The sequence below is a fragment of the Osmia lignaria genome, unplaced genomic scaffold (assembly GCF_051020975.1).
Source record: "Osmia lignaria lignaria isolate PbOS001 unplaced genomic scaffold, iyOsmLign1 scaffold0007, whole genome shotgun sequence".
NCBI lineage: Eukaryota > Metazoa > Arthropoda > Insecta > Hymenoptera > Megachilidae > Osmia > Osmia lignaria.
This window is the reverse complement of record NW_027478164.1, coordinates 21209761-21233277: the sequence shown is the minus strand read 5'-3', so window position 1 is coordinate 21233277 and position 23517 is coordinate 21209761.

The following is a 23517-nucleotide window of genomic DNA, read 5'->3' as shown; positions in this document are numbered from 1 at the left end:
CTGACGGACATATTTCGAGATACTTCTTCTTCTTGTTGTTCTTCCTCTGCACAGCTAAGCTGGAAGTGGCATTTGCAGCTCGCAATAGTGCAGAGTTTTCTCAAAGAAAGGGGCCACGGTGTTTCTGTATCTCTATTATGTTGGTGCGGCTTCGGAACTTTTAAATATCTTGATATATCTCGAGAACTACGCATCTGATCAAAAAATATCATAGAACATAAAAAGTAGGAAACTTAATTCTCTACAAAAAAGGTCTCTTAACATTTTGCCATAGCTCGCTTTGTTTCCGAGATATTTGCAGATTTATCGCAAGGGAAGGGGCCTAACGGACATATTTCGAGATATTTCTTCTTCTTGTTGTTCTTCTTCTGCACAGCTAAACTGGAAGTGGCATTTCCAGCTCGCAATAGTGCAGAGTTATCTCAAAGAAAGGGGCCACGGTGTTTCTGTATCTCTATTATGTTGGTGCGGTTTCGGAACTTTTAAATATCTTGATATATCTCGAGAACTACGCATCTGATCAAAAAATATCATAGAACATAAAAAGTAGGAAACTTAATTCCCTACAAAAAAGGTCTCTTAACATTTTGCCATAGCTCGCTTCGTTTCCGAGATATTTGCAGATTTATCTCAAGGGAAGGGGCCTGACGGACATATTTCGAGATATTTCTTCTTCTTGTTGTTCTTCTTCTGCACAGCTGAGCTGAAAGTGGCATTTGCAGGTCGCAATAGTGCAGAGTTATCTCAAAGAAAGGGGCCACGGTGTTTCTGTATCTCTATTATGTTGGTGCGGCTTCGGAACTTTTAAATATCTCGATATATCTCGAAAACTACGCTTCTGATCAAAAAATATCATAGAACGTAAATTGTAGGAAACATTATTCTCTACAAAAAAGGTCTCTTAACATCTTGCCATAGCTCGCTTCATTTCCGAGATATTTGCAGATTCATCTCAAGGGAAGGGGTCTGACGGACATATTTAGAGATATTTCTTCTTCTTGTTGTTCTTCTTCTGCACAGCTAAGCTCGAAGCGGCATTTGCAGCCCGCAATAGTGCAGAGTTATCTCAAAGAAAGAGGCCACGGTGTTTCTGTACCTCTATTATGTTGGTGCAGCTTCGGAACTTTTAAATATCTCGATATATCTCGAAAACTACGCTTCTGATCAAAAAATATCATAGAACGTAAATTGTAGGAAACATTATTCTCTACAAAAAAGGTCTCTTAACATCTTGCCATAGCTCGCTTCGTTTCCTAGATATTTGCAGATTCATCTCAAGGGAAGGGGTCTGACGGACATATTTAGAGATATTTCTTCTTCTTGTTGTTCTTCTTCTGCACAGCTAAGCTCGAAGCGGCATTTGCAGCTCGCAATAGTGCAGAGTTATCTCAAAGAAAGAGGCCACGGTGTTTCTGTACCTCTATTATGTTGGTGCAGCTTCGGAACTTTTAAATATCTTGATATATCTCGAGAACTACGCATCTGATCAAAAAATATCATCGAACATAAAAAGTAGGAAACTTAATTCTCTACAAAAAAGGTCTCTCAACATTTTGCCATAGCTCGCTTCGTTTCCGACATATTTACAGATTTATCTCAAGGGAAGTGGCCTGACGGACATATTTCGAGATATTTCTTCTTCTTGTTGTTCTTGTTCTGCACAGCTAAGCTGGAAGTGGCATTTGCAGCTCGCAATAGTGCAGAGTTATCCCAAAGAAAGGGGCCACGGTGTTTCTGTATCTCTATTATGTTGGTGCGGCTTCGGAACTTTTAAATATCTCGATATATCTCGAAAACTACTCTTCTGATCAAAAAATATCATAGAACGTAAATTGTAGGAAACATTATTCTCTACAAAAAAGGTCTCTTAACATTTTGCCATAGCTCGCTTCGTTTCCGAGATATTTGCAGATTCATCTCAAGGGAAGGGGTCTGACGGACATATTTCGAGATATTTCTTCTTCTTGTTGTTCTTCTTCTGCACAGCGAAACTGGAAGTGGCATTTCCAGCTCGCAATAGTGCAGAGTTATCTCAAAGAAAGGGGCCACGGTGTTTCTGTATCTCTATTATGTTGGTGCGGCTTCGGAACTTTTAAATATCTTGATATATCTCGAGAACTACGCATCTGATCAAAAAATATCATAGAACATAAAAAGTAGAAAACTTAATTCTCTACAAAAAAGGTCTCTTAACATTTTGCCATAGCTCGCTTCGTTTCCGAGATATTTGCAGATTTATCTCAAGGGAAGGGGCCTGACGGACATATTTCGAGATATTTCTTCTTCTTGTTGTTCTTCTTCTGCACAGCTGAGCTGGAAGTGGCATTTTCAGGTCGCAATAGTGCAGAGTTATCTCAAAGAAAGGGGCCACAGTGTTTCTGTATCTCTATTATGTTGGTGCGGCTTCGGAACTTTTAAATATCTCGATATATCTCGAAAACTACGCTTCTGATCAAAAAATATCATAGAACGTAAATTGTAGGAAACATTATTCTCTACAAAAAACGTCTCTTAACATTTTGCCATAGCTCGCTTCGTTTCCGAGATATTTGCATATTTATCTCAAGGGAAGGGGCCTGACGGACATATTTCGAGATATTTCTTCTTCTTGTTGTTCTTCTTCTGCACAGCTAAGCTGGAAGTGGCATTTGCGGCTCTCACTAGTGCAGAGTTATCTCAAAGAAAGGGGCCACGGTGTTTCTATATCTCTATTATGTTGGTGCGGCTTCGGAACTTTTAAATATCTCGATATATCTCGAAAACTACGCTTCTGATCAAAAAATATCATTGAACATAAATTGTAGGAAACATAATTCTCTACAAAAAAGGTCTCTTAACATTTTGCCATAGCTCGCTTCGTTTCCGAGATATTTGCAGATATATCTCAAGGGAAGGGGCCTGACGGACATATTTCGAGATATTTCTTGTTCTTGTTGTTCTTCTTCTGCACAGCTAAGCTGGAAGTGGTGTTTACAGCTCGCAATAGTGCAGAGTTATCTCAAAGAAAGGGGCCACGGTGTTTCTGTATCTCTATTATGTTGGTGCGGCTTCGGAACTTTTAAATATCTCGATATATCTCGAAAACTACGCTTCTGATCAAAAAATATCATTGAACATAAATTGTAGGAAACATAATTCTCTACAAAAAAGGTCTCTTAACATTTTGCCATAGCTCGCTTCGTTTCCGAGATATTTGCAGATATATCTCAAGGGAAGGGACCTGACGGACATATTTCGAGATATTTCTTCTTCTTGTTGTTCTTCTTCTGCACAGCTAAGCTGGAAGTGGCATTTACAGCTCGCAATAGTGCAGAGTTATCTCAAAGAAAGGGGCCACGGTGTTTCTGTATCTCTATTATGTTGGTGCGGCTTCGGAACTTTTAAATATCTTGATATATCTCGAGAACTACGCATCTGATCAAAAAATATCATCCAACATAAAAAGTAGGAAAGTTAATTCTCTACAAAAAAGGTCTCTTAAGATTTTGCCATAGCTCGCTTCGTTTCCGAGATATTTGCAGATTTATCTCAAGGGAAGTGGCCTGACGGACATATTTCGAGGTATTTCTTCTTCTTGTTGTTCTTCTTCTGCACCGCTAAGCTGGAAGTGGCATTTCCAGCTCGCAATAGTGCAGAGTTATCTCAATGAAAGGGGCCACGGTGTTTCTGTATCTCTATTATGTTGGTGCGACTTCGGAACTTTTAAATATCTTGCTATATCTCGAGAACTACGCATCTGATCAAAAAATATCATAGAACATAAAAAGTAGGAAACTTAATTCTCTACAAAAAAGGTCTCTTAACATTTTGCCATAGCTCGCTTCGTTTCCGAGATATTTGCATATTTATCTCAAGGGAAGGGGCCTGACGGACATATTTCGAGATATTTCTTCTTCTTGTTGTTCTTCTTCTGCACAGCTAAGCTGGAAGTGGCATTTGCGGCTCTCACTAGTGCAGAGTTATCTCAAAGAAAGGGGCCACGGTGTTTCTGTATCTCTATTATGTTGGTGCGGCTTCGGAACTTTTAAATATCTCGATATATCTCGAAAACTACGCTTCTGATCAAAAAATATCATTGAACATAAATTGTAGGAAACATAATTCTCTACAAAAAAGGTCTCTTAACATTTTGCCATAGCTCGCTTCGTTTCCGAGATATTTGCAGATATATCTCAAGGGAAGGGGCCTGACGGACATATTTCGAGATATTTCTTCTTCTTGTTGTTCTTCTTCTGCACAGCTAAGCTGGAAGTGGCATTTACAGCTCGCAATAGTGCAGAGTTATCTCAAAGAAAGGGGCCACGGTGTTTCTGTATCTCTATTATGTTGGTGCGGCTTCGGAACTTTTAAATATCTTGATATATCTCGAGAACTACGCATCTGATCAAAAAATATCATAGAACATAAAAAGTAGGAAACTTAATTCGCTACAAAAAAGGTCTCTTAACATTTTGCCATAGCTCGCTTCGTTTCCGAGATATTTGCAGATTTATCTCAAGGGAAGGGGCCTGACGGACATATTTCGAGATATTTCTTCTTCTTGTTGTTCTTCTTCTGCACAGCTAAGCTGGAAGTGGCATTTGCGGCTCGCACTAGTGCAGAGTTATCTCAAAGAAAGAGGCCACGGTGTTTCTGTACCCCTATTATGTTGGTGCAGCTTCGGAACTTTTAAATATCTCGATATATCTCGAAAACTACGCTTCTGATCAAAAAATATCATCGAACATAAAAAGTAGGAAACTTAATTCTCTACAAAAAAGGTCTCTTAACATTTTGCCATAGCTCGCTTCGTTTCCGAGATATTTGCAGATTTATCTCAAGGGAAGTGGCCTGACGGACATATTTCGAGATATTTCTTCTTCTTGTTGTTCTTCTTCTGCACAGCTAAGCTGGAAGTGGCATTTCCAGCTCGCAATAGTGCAGAGTTATCTCAAAGAAAGGGGCCACAGTGTTTCTGTATCTCTATTATGTTGGTGCGGCTTCGGAACTTTTAAATATCTCGATATATCTCGAAAACTACGCTTCTGATCAAAAAATATCATAGAACGTAAATTGTAGGAAACATTATTCTCTACAAAAAACGTCTCTTAACATTTTGCCATAGCTCGCTTCGTTTCCGAGATATTTGCATATTTATCTCAAGGGAAGGGGCCTGACGGACATATTTCGAGATATTTCTTCTTCTTGTTGTTCTTCTTCTGCACAGCTAAGCTGGAAGTGGCATTTGCGGCTCTCACTAGTGCAGAGTTATCTCAAAGAAAGGGGCCACGGTGTTTCTGTATCTCTATTATGTTGGTGCGGCTTCGGAACTTTTAAATATCTCGATATATCTCGAAAACTACGCTTCTGATCAAAAAATATCATTGAACATAAATTGTAGGAAATATAATTCTCTACAAAAAAGGTCTGTTAACATTTTGCTATAGCTCGCTTCGTTTCCGAGATATTTGCAGATATATCTCAAGGGAAGGGGCCTGTCGGACATATTTCGAGATATTTCTTCTTCTTGTTGTTCTTGTTCTGCACAGCTAAGCTGGAAGTGGCATTTGCAGCTCGCAATAGTGCAGAGTTATCCCAAAGAAAGGGGCCACGGTGTTTCTGTATCTCTATTATGTTGGTGCGGCTTCGGAACTTTTAAATATCTCGATATATCTCGAAAACTACGCTTCTGATCAAAAAATATCATAGAACGTAAATTGTAGGAAACATTATTCTCTACAAAAAAGGTCTCTTAACATTTTGCCATAGCTCGCTTCGTTTCCGAGATATTTGCAGATTCATCTCAAGGGAAGGGGTCTGACGGACATATTTCGAGATATTTCTTCTTCTTGTTGTTCTTCTTCTGCACAGCTAAGCTCGAAGCGGCATTTGCAGCTCGCAATAGTGCAGAGTTATCTCAAAGAAAGAGGCCACGGTGTTTCTGTACCTCTATTATGTTGGTGCAGCTTCGGAACTTTTAAATATCTTGATATATCTCGAGAACTACGCATCTGATCAAAAAATATCATCGAACATAAAAAGTAGAAAACTTAATTCTCTACAAAAAAGGTCTCTTAACATTTTGCCATAGCTCGCTTCGTTTCCGAGATATTTGCAGATTTATTTCAAGGGAAGGGGCCTGACGGACATATTTCGAGATATTTCTTCTTCTTGTTGTTCTTCTTCTGCACAGCTGAGCTGGAAGTGGCATTTGCAGGTCGCAATAGTGCAGAGTTATCTCAAAGAAAGGGGCCACAGTGTTTCTGTATCTCTATTATGTTGGTGCGGCTTCGGAACTTTTAAATATCTCGATATATCTCGAAAACTACGCTTCTGATCAAAAAATATCATAGAACGTAAATTGTAGGAAACATTATTCTCTACAAAAAACGTCTCTTAACATTTTGCCATAGCTCGCTTCGTTTCCGAGATATTTGCATATTTATCTCAAGGGAAGGGGCCTGACGGACATATTTCGAGATATTTCTTCTTCTTGTTGTTCTTCTTCTGCACAGCTAAGCTGGAAGTGGCATTTGCGGCTCTCACTAGTGCAGAGTTATCTCAAAGAAAGGGGCCACGGTGTTTCTGTATCTCTATTATGTTGGTGCGGCTTCGGAGCTTTTAAATATCTTGATATATCTCGAGAACTACGCATCTGATCAAAAAATATCATAGAACATAAAAAGTAGGAAACTTAATTCTCTACAAAAAAGGTCTCTTAACATTTTGCCATAGCTCGCTTCGTTTCCGAGATATTTGCAGATTTATCTCAAGGGAAGGGGCCTAACGGACATATTTCGAGATATTTCTTCTTCTTGTTGTTCTTCTTCTGCACAGCGAAACTGGAAGTGGCATTTCCAGCTCGCAATAGTGCAGAGTTATCTCAAAGAAAGGGGCCACGGTGTTTCTGTATCTCTATTATGTTGGTGCGGCTTCGGAACTTTTAAATATCTTGATATATCTGGAGAACTACGCATCTGATCAAAAAATATCATAGAACATAAAAAGTAGAAAACTTAATTCTCTACAAAAAAGGTCTCTTAACATTTTGCCATAGCTCGCTTCGTTTCCGAGATATTTGCAGATTTATCTCAAGGGAAGGGGCCTGACGGACATATTTCGAGATATTTCTTCTTCTTGTTGTTCTTCTTCTGCACAGCTGAGCTGGAAGTGGCATTTGCAGGTCGCAATAGTGCAGAGTTATCTCAAAGAAAGGGGCCACAGTGTTTCTGTATCTCTATTATGTTGGTGCGGCTTCGGCACTTTTAAATATCTCGATATATCTCGAAAACTACGCTTCTGATCAAAAAATATCATAGAACGTAAATTGTAGGAAACATTATTCTCTACAAAAAACGTATCTTAACATTTTGCCATAGCTCGCTTCGTTTCCGAGATATTTGCATATTTATCTCAAGGGAAGGGGCCTGACGGACATATTTCGAGATATTTCTTCTTCTTGTTGTTCTTCTTCTGCACAGCTAAGCTGGAAGTGGCATTTGCGGCTCTCACTAGTGCAGAGTTATCTCAAAGAAAGGGGCCACGGTGTTTCTGTATCTCTATTATGTTGGTGCGGCTTCGGAACTTTTAAATATCTCGATATATCTCGAAAGCTACGCTTCTGATCAAAAAATATCATTGAACATAAATTGTAGGAAATATAATTCTCTACGAAAAAGGTCTGTTAACATTTTGCCATAGCTCGCTTCGTTTCCGAGATATTTGCAGATATATCTCAAGGGAAGGGGCCTGACGGACATATTTCGAGATATTTCTTGTTCTTGTTGTTCTTCTTCTGCACAGCTAAGCTGGAAGTGGTATTTACAGCTCGCAATAGTGCAGAGTTATCTCAAAGAAAGGGGCCACGGTGTTTCTGTATCTCTATTATGTTGGTGCGGCTTCGGAACTTTTAAATATCTCGATATATCTCGAAAACTACGCTTCTGATCAAAAAATATCATTGAACATAAATTGTAGGAAACATAATTCTCTACAAAAAAGGTCTCTTAACATTTTGCCATAGCTCGCTTCGTTTCCGAGATATTTGCAGATTTATCTCAAGGGAAGTGGCCTGACGGACATATTTCGAGATATTTCTTCTTCTTGTTGTTCTTCTTCTGCACAGCTAAGCTGGAAGTGGCATTTCCAGCTCGCAATAGTGCAGAGTTATCTCAAAGAAAGGGGCCACAGTGTTTCTGTATCTCTATTATGTTGGTGCGGCTTCGGAACTTTTAAATATCTCGATATATCTCGAAAACTACGCTTCTGATCAAAAAATATCATAGAACGTAAATTGTAGGAAACATTATTCTCTACAAAAAACGTCTCTTAACATTTTGCCATAGCTCGCTTCGTTTCCGAGATATTTGCATATTTATCTCAAGGGAAGGGGCCTGACGGACATATTTCGAGATATTTCTTCTTCTTGTTGTTCTTCTTCTGCACAGCTAAGCTGGAAGTGGCATTTGCGGCTCTCACTAGTGCAGAGTTATCTCAAAGAAAGGGGCCACGGTGTTTCTGTATCTCTATTATGTTGGTGCGGCTTCGGAACTTTTAAATATCTCGATATATCTCGAAAACTACGCTTCTGATCAAAAAATATCATTGAACATAAATTGTAGGAAATATAATTCTCTACAAAAAAGGTCTGTTAACATTTTGCTATAGCTCGCTTCGTTTCCGAGATATTTGCAGATATATCTCAAGGGAAGGGGCCTGTCGGACATATTTCGAGATATTTCTTCTTCTTGTTGTTCTTGTTCTGCACAGCTAAGCTGGAAGTGGCATTTGCAGCTCGCAATAGTGCAGAGTTATCCCAAAGAAAGGGGCCACGGTGTTTCTGTATCTCTATTATGTTGGTGCGGCTTCGGAACTTTTAAATATCTCGATATATCTCGAAAACTACGCTTCTGATCAAAAAATATCATAGAACGTAAATTGTAGGAAACATTATTCTCTACAAAAAAGGTCTCTTAACATTTTGCCATAGCTCGCTTCGTTTCCGAGATATTTGCAGATTCATCTCAAGGGAAGGGGTCTGACGGACATATTTCGAGATATTTCTTCTTCTTGTTGTTCTTCTTCTGCACAGCTAAGCTCGAAGCGGCATTTGCAGCTCGCAATAGTGCAGAGTTATCTCAAAGAAAGAGGCCACGGTGTTTCTGTACCTCTATTATGTTGGTGCAGCTTCGGAACTTTTAAATATCTTGATATATCTCGAGAACTACGCATCTGATCAAAAAATATCATCGAACATAAAAAGTAGAAAACTTAATTCTCTACAAAAAAGGTCTCTTAACATTTTGCCATAGCTCGCTTCGTTTCCGAGATATTTGCAGATTTATTTCAAGGGAAGGGGCCTGACGGACATATTTCGAGATATTTCTTCTTCTTGTTGTTCTTCTTCTGCACAGCTGAGCTGGAAGTGGCATTTGCAGGTCGCAATAGTGCAGAGTTATCTCAAAGAAAGGGGCCACAGTGTTTCTGTATCTCTATTATGTTGGTGCGGCTTCGGAACTTTTAAATATCTCGATATATCTCGAAAACTACGCTTCTGATCAAAAAATATCATAGAACGTAAATTGTAGGAAACATTATTCTCTACAAAAAACGTCTCTTAACATTTTGCCATAGCTCGCTTCGTTTCCGAGATATTTGCATATTTATCTCAAGGGAAGGGGCCTGACGGACATATTTCGAGATATTTCTTCTTCTTGTTGTTCTTCTTCTGCACAGCTAAGCTGGAAGTGGCATTTGCGGCTCTCACTAGTGCAGAGTTATCTCAAAGAAAGGGGCCACGGTGTTTCTGTATCTCTATTATGTTGGTGCGGCTTCGGAGCTTTTAAATATCTTGATATATCTCGAGAACTACGCATCTGATCAAAAAATATCATAGAACATAAAAAGTAGGAAACTTAATTCTCTACAAAAAAGGTCTCTTAACATTTTGCCATAGCTCGCTTCGTTTCCGAGATATTTGCAGATTTATCTCAAGGGAAGGGGCCTGACGGACATATTTCGAGATATTTCTTCTTCTTGTTGTTCTTCTTCTGCACAGCTAAGCTGGAAGTGGCATTTGCGGCTCGCACTAGTTCAGAGTTATCTCAAAGAAAGGGGCCACGGTGTTTCTGTATCTCTATTATGTTGGTGCGGCTTCGGAACTTTTAAATATCTCGATATATCTCGAAAACTACGCTTCTGATCAAAAAATATCATAGAACATAAAAAGTAGGAAACTTAATTCTCTACAAAAAAGGTCTGTTAACATTTTGCCATAGCTCGCTTTGTTTCCGAGATATTTGCAGATTTATCTCAAGGGAAGGGGCCTAACGGACATATTTCGAGATATTTCTTCTTCTTGTTGTTCTTCTTCTGCACAGCGAAACTGGAAGTGGCATTTCCAGCTCGCAATAGTGCAGAGTTATCTCAAAGAAAGGGGCCACGGTGTTTCTGTATCTCTATTATGTTGGTGCGGCTTCGGAACTTTTAAATATCTTGATATATCTCGAGAACTACGCATCTGATCAAAAAATATCATAGAACATAAAAAGTAGAAAACTTAATTCTCTACAAAAAAGGTCTCTTAACATTTTGCCATAGCTCGCTTCGTTTCCGAGATATTTGCAGATTTATCTCAAGGGAAGGGGCCTGACGGACATATTTCGAGATATTTCTTCTTCTTGTTGTTCTTCTTCTGCACAGCTGAGCTGGAAGTGGCATTTGCAGGTCGCAATAGTGCAGAGTTATCTCAAAGAAAGGGGCCACAGTGTTTCTGTATCTCTATTATGTTGGTGCGGCTTCGGCACTTTTAAATATCTCGATATATCTCGAAAACTACGCTTCTGATCAAAAAATATCATAGAACGTAAATTGTAGGAAACATTATTCTCTACAAAAAACGTATCTTAACATTTTGCCATAGCTCGCTTCGTTTCCGAGATATTTGCATATTTATCTCAAGGGAAGGGGCCTGACGGACATATTTCGAGATATTTCTTCTTCTTGTTGTTCTTCTTCTGCACAGCTAAGCTGGAAGTGGCATTTGCGGCTCTCACTAGTGCAGAGTTATCTCAAAGAAAGGGGCCACGGTGTTTCTGTATCTCTATTATGTTGGTGCGGCTTCGGAACTTTTAAATATCTCGATATATCTCGAAAGCTACGCTTCTGATCAAAAAATATCATTGAACATAAATTGTAGGAAATATAATTCTCTACGAAAAAGGTCTGTTAACATTTTGCCATAGCTCGCTTCGTTTCCGAGATATTTGCAGATATATCTCAAGGGAAGGGGCCTGACGGACATATTTCGAGATATTTCTTGTTCTTGTTGTTCTTCTTCTGCACAGCTAAGCTGGAAGTGGTATTTACAGCTCGCAATAGTGCAGAGTTATCTCAAAGAAAGGGGCCACGGTGTTTCTGTATCTCTATTATGTTGGTGCGGCTTCGGAACTTTTAAATATCTCGATATATCTCGAAAACTACGCTTCTGATCAAAAAATATCATTGAACATAAATTGTAGGAAACATAATTCTCTACAAAAAAGGTCTCTTAACATTTTGCCATAGCTCGCTTCGTTTCCGAGATATTTGCAGATATATCTCAAGGGAAGGGACCTGACGGACATATTTCGAGATATTTCTTCTTCTTGTTGTTCTTCTTCTGCACAGCTAAGCTGGAAGTGGCATTTACAGCTCGCAATAGTGCAGAGTTATCTCAAAGAAAGGGGCCACGGTGTTTCTGTATCTCTATTATGTTGGTGCGGCTTCGGAACTTTTAAATATCTTGATATATCTCGAGAACTACGCATCTGATCAAAAAATATCATAGAACATAAAAAGTAGGAAACTTAATTCTCTACAAAAAAGGTCTCTTAACATTTTGCCATAGCTCGCTTCGTTTCCGAGATATTTGCAGATTTATCTCAAGGGAAGGGGCCTGACGGACATATTTCGAGATATTTCTTCTTCTTGTTGTTCTTCTTCTGCACAGCTAAGCTGGAAGTGGCATTTGCAGCTCGCACTAGTGCAGAGTTATCTCAAAGAAAGGGGCCACGGTGTTTCTGTATCTCTATTATGTTGGTGCGGCTTCGGAACTTTTAAATATCTTGATATATCTCGAGAACTACGCATCTGATCAAAAAATATCATCGAACATAAAAAGTAGGAAACTTAATTCTCTACAAAAAAGGTCTCTTAACATTTTGCCATAGCTCGCTTCGTTTCCGAGATATTTGCAGATTTATCTCAAGGGAAGTGGCCTGACGGACATATTTCGAGATATTTCTTCTTCTTGTTGTTCTTCTTCTGCACAGCTAAGCTGGAAGTGGCATTTCCAGCTCGCAATAGTGCAGAGTTATCTCAATGAAAGGGGCCACGGTGTTTCTGTATCTCTATTATGTTGGTGCGACTTCGGAACTTTTAAATATCTTGCTATATCTCGAGAACTACGCATCTGATCAAAAAATATCATAGAACATAAAAAGTAGGAAACTTAATTCTCTACAAAAAAGGTCTCTTAACATTTTGCCATAGCTCACTTCGTTTCCGAGATATTTGCAGATTTATCTCAAGGGAAGGGGCCTGACGGACATATTTCGAGATATTTCTTCTTCTTGTTGTTCTTCTTCTGCACAGCTAAGCTGGAAGTGGCATTTGCGGCTCGCACTAGTGCAGAGTTATCTCAAAGAAAGGGGCCACGGTGTTTCTGTATCTCTATTATGTTGGTGCGGCTTCGGAACTTTTAAATATCTCGATATATCTCGAAAACTACGCTTCTGATCAAAAAATATCATAGAACGTAAATTGTAGGAAACACTATTCTCTACAAAAAAGGTCTCTTAACATTTTGCCATAGCTCGCTTCGTTTCCGAGATATTTGCAGATTCATCTCAAGGGAAGGGGTCTGACGGACATATTTCGAGATATTTCTTCTTCTTGTTGTTCTTCTTCTGCACAGCTAAGCTCGAAGCGGCATTTGCAGCTCGCAATAGTGCAGAGTTATCTCAAAGAAAGAGGCCACGGTGTTTCTGTACCTCTATTATGTTGGTGCAGCTTCGGAACTTTTAAATATCTTGATATATCTCGAGAACTACGCATCTGATCAAAAAATATCATCGAACATAAAAAGTAGGAAACTTAATTCTCTACAAAAAAGGTCTCTTAACATTTTGCCATAGCTCGCTTCGTTTCCGAGATATTTGCAGATTTATCTCAAGGGAAGTGGCCTGACGGACATATTTCGAGATATTTCTTCTTCTTGTTGTTCTTCTTCTGCACAGCTAAGCTGGAAGTGGCATTTCCAGCTCGCAATAGTGCAGAGTTATCTCAAAGAAAGGGGCCACAGTGTTTCTGTATCTCTATTATGTTGGTGCGGCTTCGGAACTTTTAAATATCTCGATATATCTCGAAAACTACGCTTCTGATCAAAAAATATCATAGAACGTAAATTGTAGGAAACGTTATTCTCTACAAAAAACGTCTCTTAACATTTTGCCATAGCTCGCTTCGTTTCCGAGATATTTGCATATTTATCTCAAGGGAAGGGGCCTGACGGACATATTTCGAGATATTTCTTCTTCTTGTTGTTCTTCTTCTGCACAGCTAAGCTGGAAGTGGCATTTGCGGCTCTCACTAGTGCAGAGTTATCTCAAAGAAAGGGGCCACGGTGTTTCTGTATCTCTATTATGTTGGTGCGGCTTCGGAACTTTTAAATATCTCGATATATCTCGAAAACTACGCTTCTGATCAAAAAATATCATTGAACATAAATTGTAGGAAATATAATTCTCTACAAAAAAGGGCTGTTAACATTTTGCTATAGCTCGCTTCGTTTCCGAGATATTTGCAGATATATCTCAAGGGAAGGGGCCTGACGGACATATTTCGAGATATTTCTTCTTCTTGTTGTTCTTGTTCTGCACAGCTAAGCTGGAAGTGGCATTTGCAGCTCGCAATAGTGCAGAGTTATCCCAAAGAAAGGGGCCACGGTGTTTCTGTATCTCTATTATGTTGGTGCGGCTTCGGAACTTTTAAATATCTCGATATATCTCGAAAACTACGCTTCTGATCAAAAAATATCATAGAACGTAAATTGTAGGAAACATTATTCTCTACAAAAAAGGTCTCTTAACATTTTGCCATAGCTCGCTTCGTTTCCGAGATATTTGCAGATTCATCTCAAGGGAAGGGGTCTGACGGACATATTTCGAGATATTTCTTCTTCTTGTTGTTCTTCTTCTGCACAGCTAAGCTCGAAGCGGCATTTGCAGCTCGCAATAGTGCAGAGTTATCTCAAAGAAAGAGGCCACGGTGTTTCTGTACCTCTATTATGTTGGTGCAGCTTCGGAACTTTTAAATATCTTGATATATCTCGAGAACTACGCATCTGGTCAAAAAATATCATCGAACATAAAAAGTAGAAAACTTAATTCTCTACAAAAAAGGTCTCTTAACATTTTGCCATAGCTCGCTTCGTTTCCGAGATATTTGCAGATTTATCTCAAGGGAAGGGGCCTGACGGACATATTTCGAGATATTTCTTCTTCTTGTTGTTCTTCTTCTGCACAGCTGAGCTGGAAGTGGCATTTGCAGGTCGCAATAGTGCAGAGTTATCTCAAAGAAAGGGGCCACAGTGTTTCTGTATCTCTATTATGTTGGTGCGGCTTCGGAACTTTTAAATATCTCGATATATCTCGAAAACTACGCTTCTGATCAAAAAATATCATAGAACGTAAATTGTAGGAAACATTATTCTCTACAAAAAACGTCTCTTAACATTTTGCCATAGCTCGCTTCGTTTCCGAGATATTTGCATATTTATCTCAAGGGAAGGGGCCTGACGGACATATTTCGAGATATTTCTTCTTCTTGTTGTTCTTCTTCTGCACAGCTAAGCTGGAAGTGGCATTTGCAGCTCGCAGTAGTGCAGAGTTATCTCAAAGAAAGGGGCCACGGTGTTTCTGTATCTCTATTATGTTGGTGCGGCTTCGGAGCTTTTAAATATCTCGATATATCTCGAAAACTACGCTTCTGATCAAAAAATATCATTGAACATAAATTGTAGGAAATATAATTCTCTACAAAAAAGGTCTGTTAACATTTTGCCATAGCTCGCTTCGTTTCCGAGATATTTGCAGATATATCTCAAGGGAAGGGGCCTGACGGACATATTTCGAGATATTTCTTGTTCTTGTTGTTCTTCTTCTGCACAGCTAAGCTGGAAGTGGTATTTACAGCTCGCAATAGTGCAGAGTTATCTCAAAGAAAGGGGCCACGGTGTTTCTGTATCTCTATTATGTTGGTGCGGCTTCGGAACTTTTAAATATCTCGATATATCTCGAAAACTACGCTTCTGATCAAAAAATATCATTGAACATAAATTGTAGGAAACATAATTCTCTACAAAAAAGGTCTCTTAACATTTTGCCATAGCTCGCTTCGTTTCCGAGATATTTGCAGATATATCTCAAGGGAAGGGACCTGACGGACATATTTCGAGATATTTCTTCTTCTTGTTGTTCTTCGTCTGCACAGCTAAGCTGGAAGTGGCATTTACAGCTCGCAATAGTGCAGAGTTATCTCAAAGAAAGGGGCCACGGTGTTTCTGTATCTCTATTATGTTGGTGCGGCTTCGGAACTTTTAAATATCTTGATATATCTCGAGAACTACGCATCTGATCAAAAAATATCATAGAACATAAAAAGTAGGAAACTTAATTCTCTACAAAAAAGGTCTCTTAACATTTTGCCATAGCTCGCTTCGTTTCCGAGATATTTGCAGATTTATCTCAAGGGAAGGGGCCTGACGGACATATTTCGAGATATTTCTTCTTCTTGTTGTTCTTCTTCTGCACAGCTAAGCTGGAAGTGGCATTTGCAGCTCGCACTAGTGCAGAGTTATCTCAAAGAAAGGGGCCACGGTGTTTCTGTATCTCTATTATGTTGGTGCGGCTTCGGAACTTTTAAATATCTTGATATATCTCGAGAACTACGCATCTGATCAAAAAATATCATCGAACATAAAAAGTAGGAAACTTAATTCTCTACAAAAAAGGTCTCTTAACATTTTGCCATAGCTCGCTTCGTTTCCGAGATATTTGCAGATTTATCTCAAGGGAAGTGGCCTGACGGACATATTTCGAGATATTTCTTCTTCTTGTTGTTCTTCTTCTGCACAGCTAAGCTGGAAGTGGCATTTCCAGCTCGCAATAGTGCAGAGTTATCTCAATGAAAGGGGCCACGGTGTTTCTGTATCTCTATTATGTTGGTGCGACTTCGGAACTTTTAAATATCTTGCTATATCTCGAGAACTACGCATCTGATCAAAAAATATCATAGAACATAAAAAGTAGGAAACTTAATTCTCTACAAAAAAGGTCTCTTAACATTTTGCCATAGCTCGCTTCGTTTCCGAGATATTTGCATATATATCTCAAGGGGAGGGGCCTGACGGACATATTTCGAGATATTTCTTCTTCTTGTTGTTCTTCTTCTGCACAGCTAAGCTGGAAGTGGCATTTGCGGCTCTCACTAGTGCAGAGTTATCTCAAAGAAAGGGGCCACGGTGTTTCTGTATCTCTATTATGTTGGTGCGGCTTCGGAACTTTTAAATATCTCGATATATCTCGAAAACTACGCTTCTGATCAAAAAATATCATTGAACATAAATTGTAGGAAACATAATTCTCTACAAAAAAGGTCTCTTAACATTTTGCCATAGCTCGCTTCGTTTCCGAGATATTTGCAGATATATCTCAACGGAAGGGGCCTGACGGACATATTTCGAGATATTTCTTCTTCTTGTTGTTCTTCTTCTGCACAGCTAAGCTGGAAGTGGCATTTACAGCTCGCAATAGTGCAGAGTTATCTCAAAGAAAGGGGCCACGGTGTTTCTGTATCTCTATTATGTTGGTGCGGCTTCGGAGCTTTTAAATATCTTGATATATCTCGAGAACTACGCATCTGATCAAAAAATATCATAGAACATAAAAAGTAGGAAACTTAATTCTCTACAAAAAAGGTCTCTTAACATTTTGCCATAGCTCACTTCCTTTCCGAGATATTTGCAGATTTATCTCAAGGGAAGGGGCCTGACGGACATATTTCGAGATATTTCTTCTTCTTGTTGTTCTTCTTCTGCACAGCTAAGCTGGAAGTGGCATTTGCGGCTCGCACTAGTGCAGAGTTATCTCAAAGAAAGGGGCCACGGTGTTTCTGTATCTCTATTATGTTGGTGCGGCTTCGGAACTTTTAAATATCTCGATATATCTCGAAAGCTACGCTTCTGATCAAAAAATATCATAGAACATAAAAAGTAGGAAACTTAATTCTCTACAAAAAAGGTCTGTGAACATTTTGCCATAGCTCGCTTCGTTTCCGAGATATTTGCAGATTTATCTCAAGGGAAGGGGCCTGACGGACATATTTCGAGATATTTCTTCTTCTTGTTGTTCTTCTTCTGCACAGCTGAGCTGGAAGTGGCATTTGCAGGTCGCAATAGTGCAGAGTTATCTCAAAGAAAGGGGCCACAGTGTTTCTGTATCTCTATTATGTTGGTGCGGCTTCGGAACTTTTAAATATCTCGATATATCTCGAAAACTACGCTTCTGATCAAAAAATATCATAGAACGTAAATTGTAGGAAACATTATTCTCTACAAAAAACGTCTGTTAAGATTTTGCCATAGCTCGCTTCGTTTCCGAGATATTTGCATATTTATCTCAAGGGAAGGGGCCTGACGGACATATTTCGAGATATTTCTTCTTCTTGTTGTTCTCCTTCTGCACAGCTAAGCTGGAAGTGGCATTTGCAGCTCGCAATAGTGCAGAGTTATCTCAAAGAAAGGGGCCACGGTGTTTCTGTATCTCTATTATGTTGGTGCGGCTTCGGAACTTTTAAATATCTTGATATATCTCGAGAACTACGCATCTGATCAAAAAATATCATAGAACATAAAAAGTAGGAAACTTAATTCTCTACAAAAAAGGTCTCTTAACATTTTGCCATAGCTCGCTTCGTTTCCGAGATATTTGCAGATTTATCTCAAGGGAAGGGGCCTGACGGACATATTTCGAGATATTTCTTCTTCTTGTTGTTCTTCTTCTGCACAGCTAAGCTGGAAGTGGCATTTCCAGCTCGCAATAGTGCAGAGTTATCTCAATGAAAGGGGCCACGGTGTTTCTGTATCTCTATTATGTTGGTGCGACTTCGGAACTTTTAAATATCTTGCTATATCTCGAGAACTACGCATCTGATCAAAAAATATCATAGAACATAAAAAGTAGGAAACTTAATTCTCTACAAAAAAGGTCTCTTAACATTTTGCCATAGCTCGCTTCGTTTCCGAGATATTTGCATATTTATCTCAAGGGAAGGGGCCTGACGGACATATTTCGAGATATTTCTTCTTCTTGTTGTTCTTCTTCTGCACAGCTAAGCTGGAAGTGGCATTTGCGGCTCTCACTAGTGCAGAGTTATCTCAAAGAAAGGGGCCACGGTGTTTCTGTATCTCTATTATGTTGGTGCGGCTTCGGAACTTTTAAATATCTCGATATATCTCGAAAACTACGCTTCTGATCAAAAAATATCATAGAACATAAAAAGTAGGAAACTTAATTCTCTACAAAAAAGGTCTCTTAACATTTTGCCATAGCTCGCTTCGTTTCCGAGATATTTGCAGATTTATCTCAAGGGAAGGGGCCTGACGGACATATTTCGAGATATTTCTTCTTCTTGTTGTTCTTCTTCTGCACAGCTAAGCTGGAAGTGGCATTTGCGGCTCGCACTAGTGCAGAGTTATCTCAAAGAAAGGGGCCACGGTGTTTCTGTATCTCTATTATGTTGGTGCGGCTTCGGAACTTTTAAATATCTCGATATATCTCGAAAACTACGCTTCTGATCAAAAAATATCATAGAACATAAAAAGTAGGAAACTTAATTCTCTACAAAAAAGGTCTGTTAACATTTTGCCATAGCTCGCTTTGTTTCCGAGATATTTGCAGATTTATCTCAAGGGAACGGGCCTAACGGACATATTTCGAGATATTTCTTCTTCTTGTTGTTCTTCTTCTGCACAGCGAAACTGGAAGTGGCATTTCCAGCTCGCAATAGTGCAGAGTTATCTCAAAGAAAGGGGCCACGGTGTTTCTGTATCTCTATTATGTTGGTGCGGCTTCGGAACTTTTAAATATCTTGATATATCTCGAGAACTACGCATCTGATCAAAAAATATCATAGAACATAAAAAGTAGAAAACTTAATTCTCTACAAAAAAGGTCTCTTAACATTTTGCCATAGCTCGCTTCGTTTCCGAGATATTTGCAGATTTATCTCAAGGGAAGGGGCCTGACGGACATATTTCGAGATATTTCTTCTTCTTGTTGTTCTTCTTCTGCACAGCTGAGCTGGAGGTGGCATTTGCAGGTCGCAATAGTGCAGAGTTATCTCAAAGAAAGGGGCCACAGTGTTTCTGTATCTCTATTATGTTGGTGCGGCTTCGGAACTTTTAAATATCTCGATATATCTCGAAAACTACGCTTCTGATCAAAAAATATCACAGAACGTAAATTGTAGGAAACATTATTCTCTACAAAAAAGGTCTCTTAACATTTTGCCATAGCTCGCTTCGTTTCCGAGATATTTGCAGATTCATCTCAAGGGAAGGGGCCTGACGGACATATTTCGAGATATTTCTTCTTCTTGTTGTTCTTCTTCTGCACAGCTAAGCTGGAAGTGGCATTTGCGGCTCGCACTAGTGCAGAGTTATCTCAAAGAAAGGGGCCACGGTGTTTCTGTATCCCTATTATGTTGGTGCGGCTTCGGAACTTTTAAATATCTCGATATATCTCGAAAACTACGCTTCTGATCAAAAAATATCATAGAACATAAATTGTAGGAAACATAATTCTTTACAAAAAACGTCTCTTAACATTTTGCCATAGATCGCTTCGTTTCCGAGATATTTGCAGATTCAGCTCAAAGGAACTGGCCTGACGGACATATTTCGAGATATTTCTTCTTCTTGTTGTTCTTCCTCTGCACAGCTAAGCTGGAAGTGGCATTTGCAGCTCGCAATAGTGCAGAGTTATCTCAAAGAAAGGGGCCACGGTGTTTCTGTATCTCTATTATGTTGGTGCGGCTTCGGAACTTTTAAATATCTTGATATATCTCAAGAACTACGCATCTGATCAAAAAATATCATAGAACATAAAAAGTAGGAAACTTAATTCTCTACAAAAAAGGTCTCTTAACATTTTGCCATAGCTCGCTTCGTTTCCGAGACATTTGCAGATTTATCTCAAGGGAAGGGGCCTGACGGACATATTTCGAGATATTTCTTCTTCTTGTTGTTCTTCTTCTGCACAGCTAAGCTGGAAGTGGCATTTAGTGCAGAGTTATCTCAAAGAAAGGGGCCACGGTGTTTCTGTATCTCTATTATGATGGTGCGGCTTCGGAACTTTTAAATATCTCGATATATCTCGAAAACTACGCTTCTGATCAAAAAATATCATTGAACATAAATTGTAGGAAACATAATTCTCTACAAAAAAGGTCTCTTATCATTTTGCCATAGCTCGCTTCCTTTCCGAGATATTTGCAGATTTATCTCAAGGGAAGGGGCCTGACGGACATATTTCGAGATATTTCTTCTTCTTGTTGTTCTTCTTCTGCACAGCTAAGCTGGAAGTGGCATTTGCGGCTCTCACTAGTGCAGAGTTATCTCAAAGAAAGGGGCCACGGTGTTTCTGTATCTCTATTATGCTGGTGCGGCTTCGGAACTTTTAAATATCTCGATATATCTCGAAAACTACGCTTCTGATCAAAAAATATCATTGAACATAAACTGTAGGAAACATAATTCTCTACAAAAAAGGTCTCTTAACATTTTGCCATAGCTCGCTTCGTTTCCGAGATATTTGCAGATATATCTCAAGGGAAGGGGCCTGACGGACATATTTCGAGATATTTCTTCTTCTTGTTGTTCTTCTTCTGCACAGCTAAGCTGGAAGTGGCATTTACAGCTCGCAATAGTGCAGAGTTATCTCAAAGAAAGGGGCCACGGTGTTTCTGTATCTCTATTATGTTGGTGCGGCTTCGGAACTTTTAAATATCTTGTTATATCTCGAGAACTACGCATCTGATCAAAAAATATCATAGAACATAAAAAGTAGGAAACTTAATTCTCTACAAAAAAGGTCTCTTAACATTTTGCCATAGCTCGCTTCGTTTCCGAGATATTTGCAGATATATCTCAAGGGAAGGGGCCTGACGGACATATTTCGAGATATTACTTCTTCTTGTTGTTCTTCTTCTGCACAGCTAAGCTGGAAGTGGCATTTGCAGCTCGCACTAGTGCAGAGTTATCTCAAAGAAAGTGGCCACGGTGTTTCTGTATCTCTATTATGTTGGTGCGGCTTCGGAACTTTTAAATATCTTGATATATCTCGAGAACTACGCATCTGATCAAAAAATATCATAGAACATAAAAAGTAGGAAACTTAATTCTCTACAAAAAAGGTCTTTTAACATTTTGCCATAGCTCGCTTCGTTTCCGAGACATTTGCAGATTTATCTCAAGGGAAGGGGCCTGACGGACATATTTCGAGATATTTCTTCTTCTTGTTGTTCTTCCTCTGCACAGCTAAGCTGGAAGTGGCATTTGCGGCTCGCACTAGTGCAGAGTTATCTCAAAGAAAGGGGCCACGGTGTTTCTGTATCTCTATTGTGTTGGTGCGGCTTCGGAACTTTTAAATATCTCGATATATCTCGAAAACTACGCTTCTGATCAAAAAATATCATAGAACATAAAAAGTAGGAAACTTAATTCTCTACAAAAAAGGTCTCTTAACATTTTGCCATAGCTCGCTTCGTTTCCGAGATATTTGCAGATTTATCTCAAGGGAAGGGGCCTAACGGACATATTTCGAGATATTTCTTCTTCTTGTTGTTCTTCTTCTGCACAGCTAAACTGGAAGTGGCATTTGCAGCTCGCAATAGTGCAGAGTTATCCCAAAGAAAGGGGCCACGGTGTTTCTGTATCTCTATTATGTTGGTGCGGCTTCGGAACTTTTAAATATCTTGATATATCTCGAGAACTACGCATCTGATCAAAAAATATCATACTACATAAAAAGTAGGAAACTTAATTCTCTACAAGAAAGGTCTCTAAACATTTTGTCATAGCTCGCTTCGTTTCCGAGATATTTGCAGATTTATCTCAAGGGAAGGGGCCTGACGGACATATTTCGAGATATTTCTTCTTCTTGTTGTTCTTCTTCTGCACAGCTAAGCTGGAAGTGGCATTTGCAGCTCGCAATAGTGCAGAGTTATCTCAAAGAGAGGGGCCACGGTGTTTCTGTATCTCTATTATGTTGGTGCGGCTTCGGAACTTTTAAATATCTTGATATATCTCGAGAACTACGCATCTGATCAAAAAATATCATAGAAGATAAAAAGTAGGAAACTTAATTCTCTACAAAAAAGGTCTCTTAACATTTCGCCATAGCTCGCTTCGTTTCCGAGATATTTGCAGATATATCTCAAGGGAAGGGGCCTGACGGACATATTTCGAGATATTTCTTCTTCTTGTTGTTCTTCTTCTGCACAGCTAAGCTGGAAGTGGCATTTGCGGCTCGCACTAGTGCACAGTTATCTCAAAGAAAGGGGCCACGGTGTTTCTGTATCTCTATTATGTTGGTGCGTCTTCGGAACTTTTAAATATCTCGATATATCTCGAAAACTACGCTTCTGATCAAAAAATATCATAGAACATAGATTGTAGGAAACATAATTCTCTACAAAAAACGTCTCTTAACATTTTGCCATAGCTCGCTTCGTTTCCGAGATATTTGCAGATTCAGCTCAAAGGAACTGGCCTGACGGACATATTTCGAGATATTTCTTCTTCTTGTTGTTCTTCCTCTGCACAGCTAAGCTGGAAGTGGCATTTGCAGCTCGCAATAGTGCAGAGTTATCTCAAAGAAAGGGGCCACGGTGTTTCTGTATCTCTATTATGTTGGTGCGGCTTCGGAACTTTTAAATATCTTGATATATCTCGAGAACTACGCTTCTGATCAAAAAATATCATTGAACATAAACTGTAGGAAACATAATTCTCTACAAAAAAGGTCTCTTAACATTTTGCGATAGCTCGCTTCGTTTCCGAGATATTTGCAGATTTATCTCAAGGGAAGGGGCCTGACGGACATATTTCGAGATATTTCTTCTTCTTGTTGTTCTTCTTCTGCACAGCTAAGCTGGAAGTGGCATTTACAGCTCGCAATAGTGCAGAGTTATCTCAAAGAAAGGGGCCACGGTGTTTCTGTATCTCTATTATGTTGGTGCGGCTTCGGAACTTTTAAATATCTTGATATATCTCGAGAACTACGCATCTCATCAAAAAATATCATAGAACATAAAAAGTAGGAAACTTAATTCTCTACAAAAAAGGTCTTTTAACATTTTGCCATAGCTCGCTTCGTTTCCGAGACATTTGCAGATTTATCTCAAATGAAGGGGCCTGACGGACATATTTCGAGATAT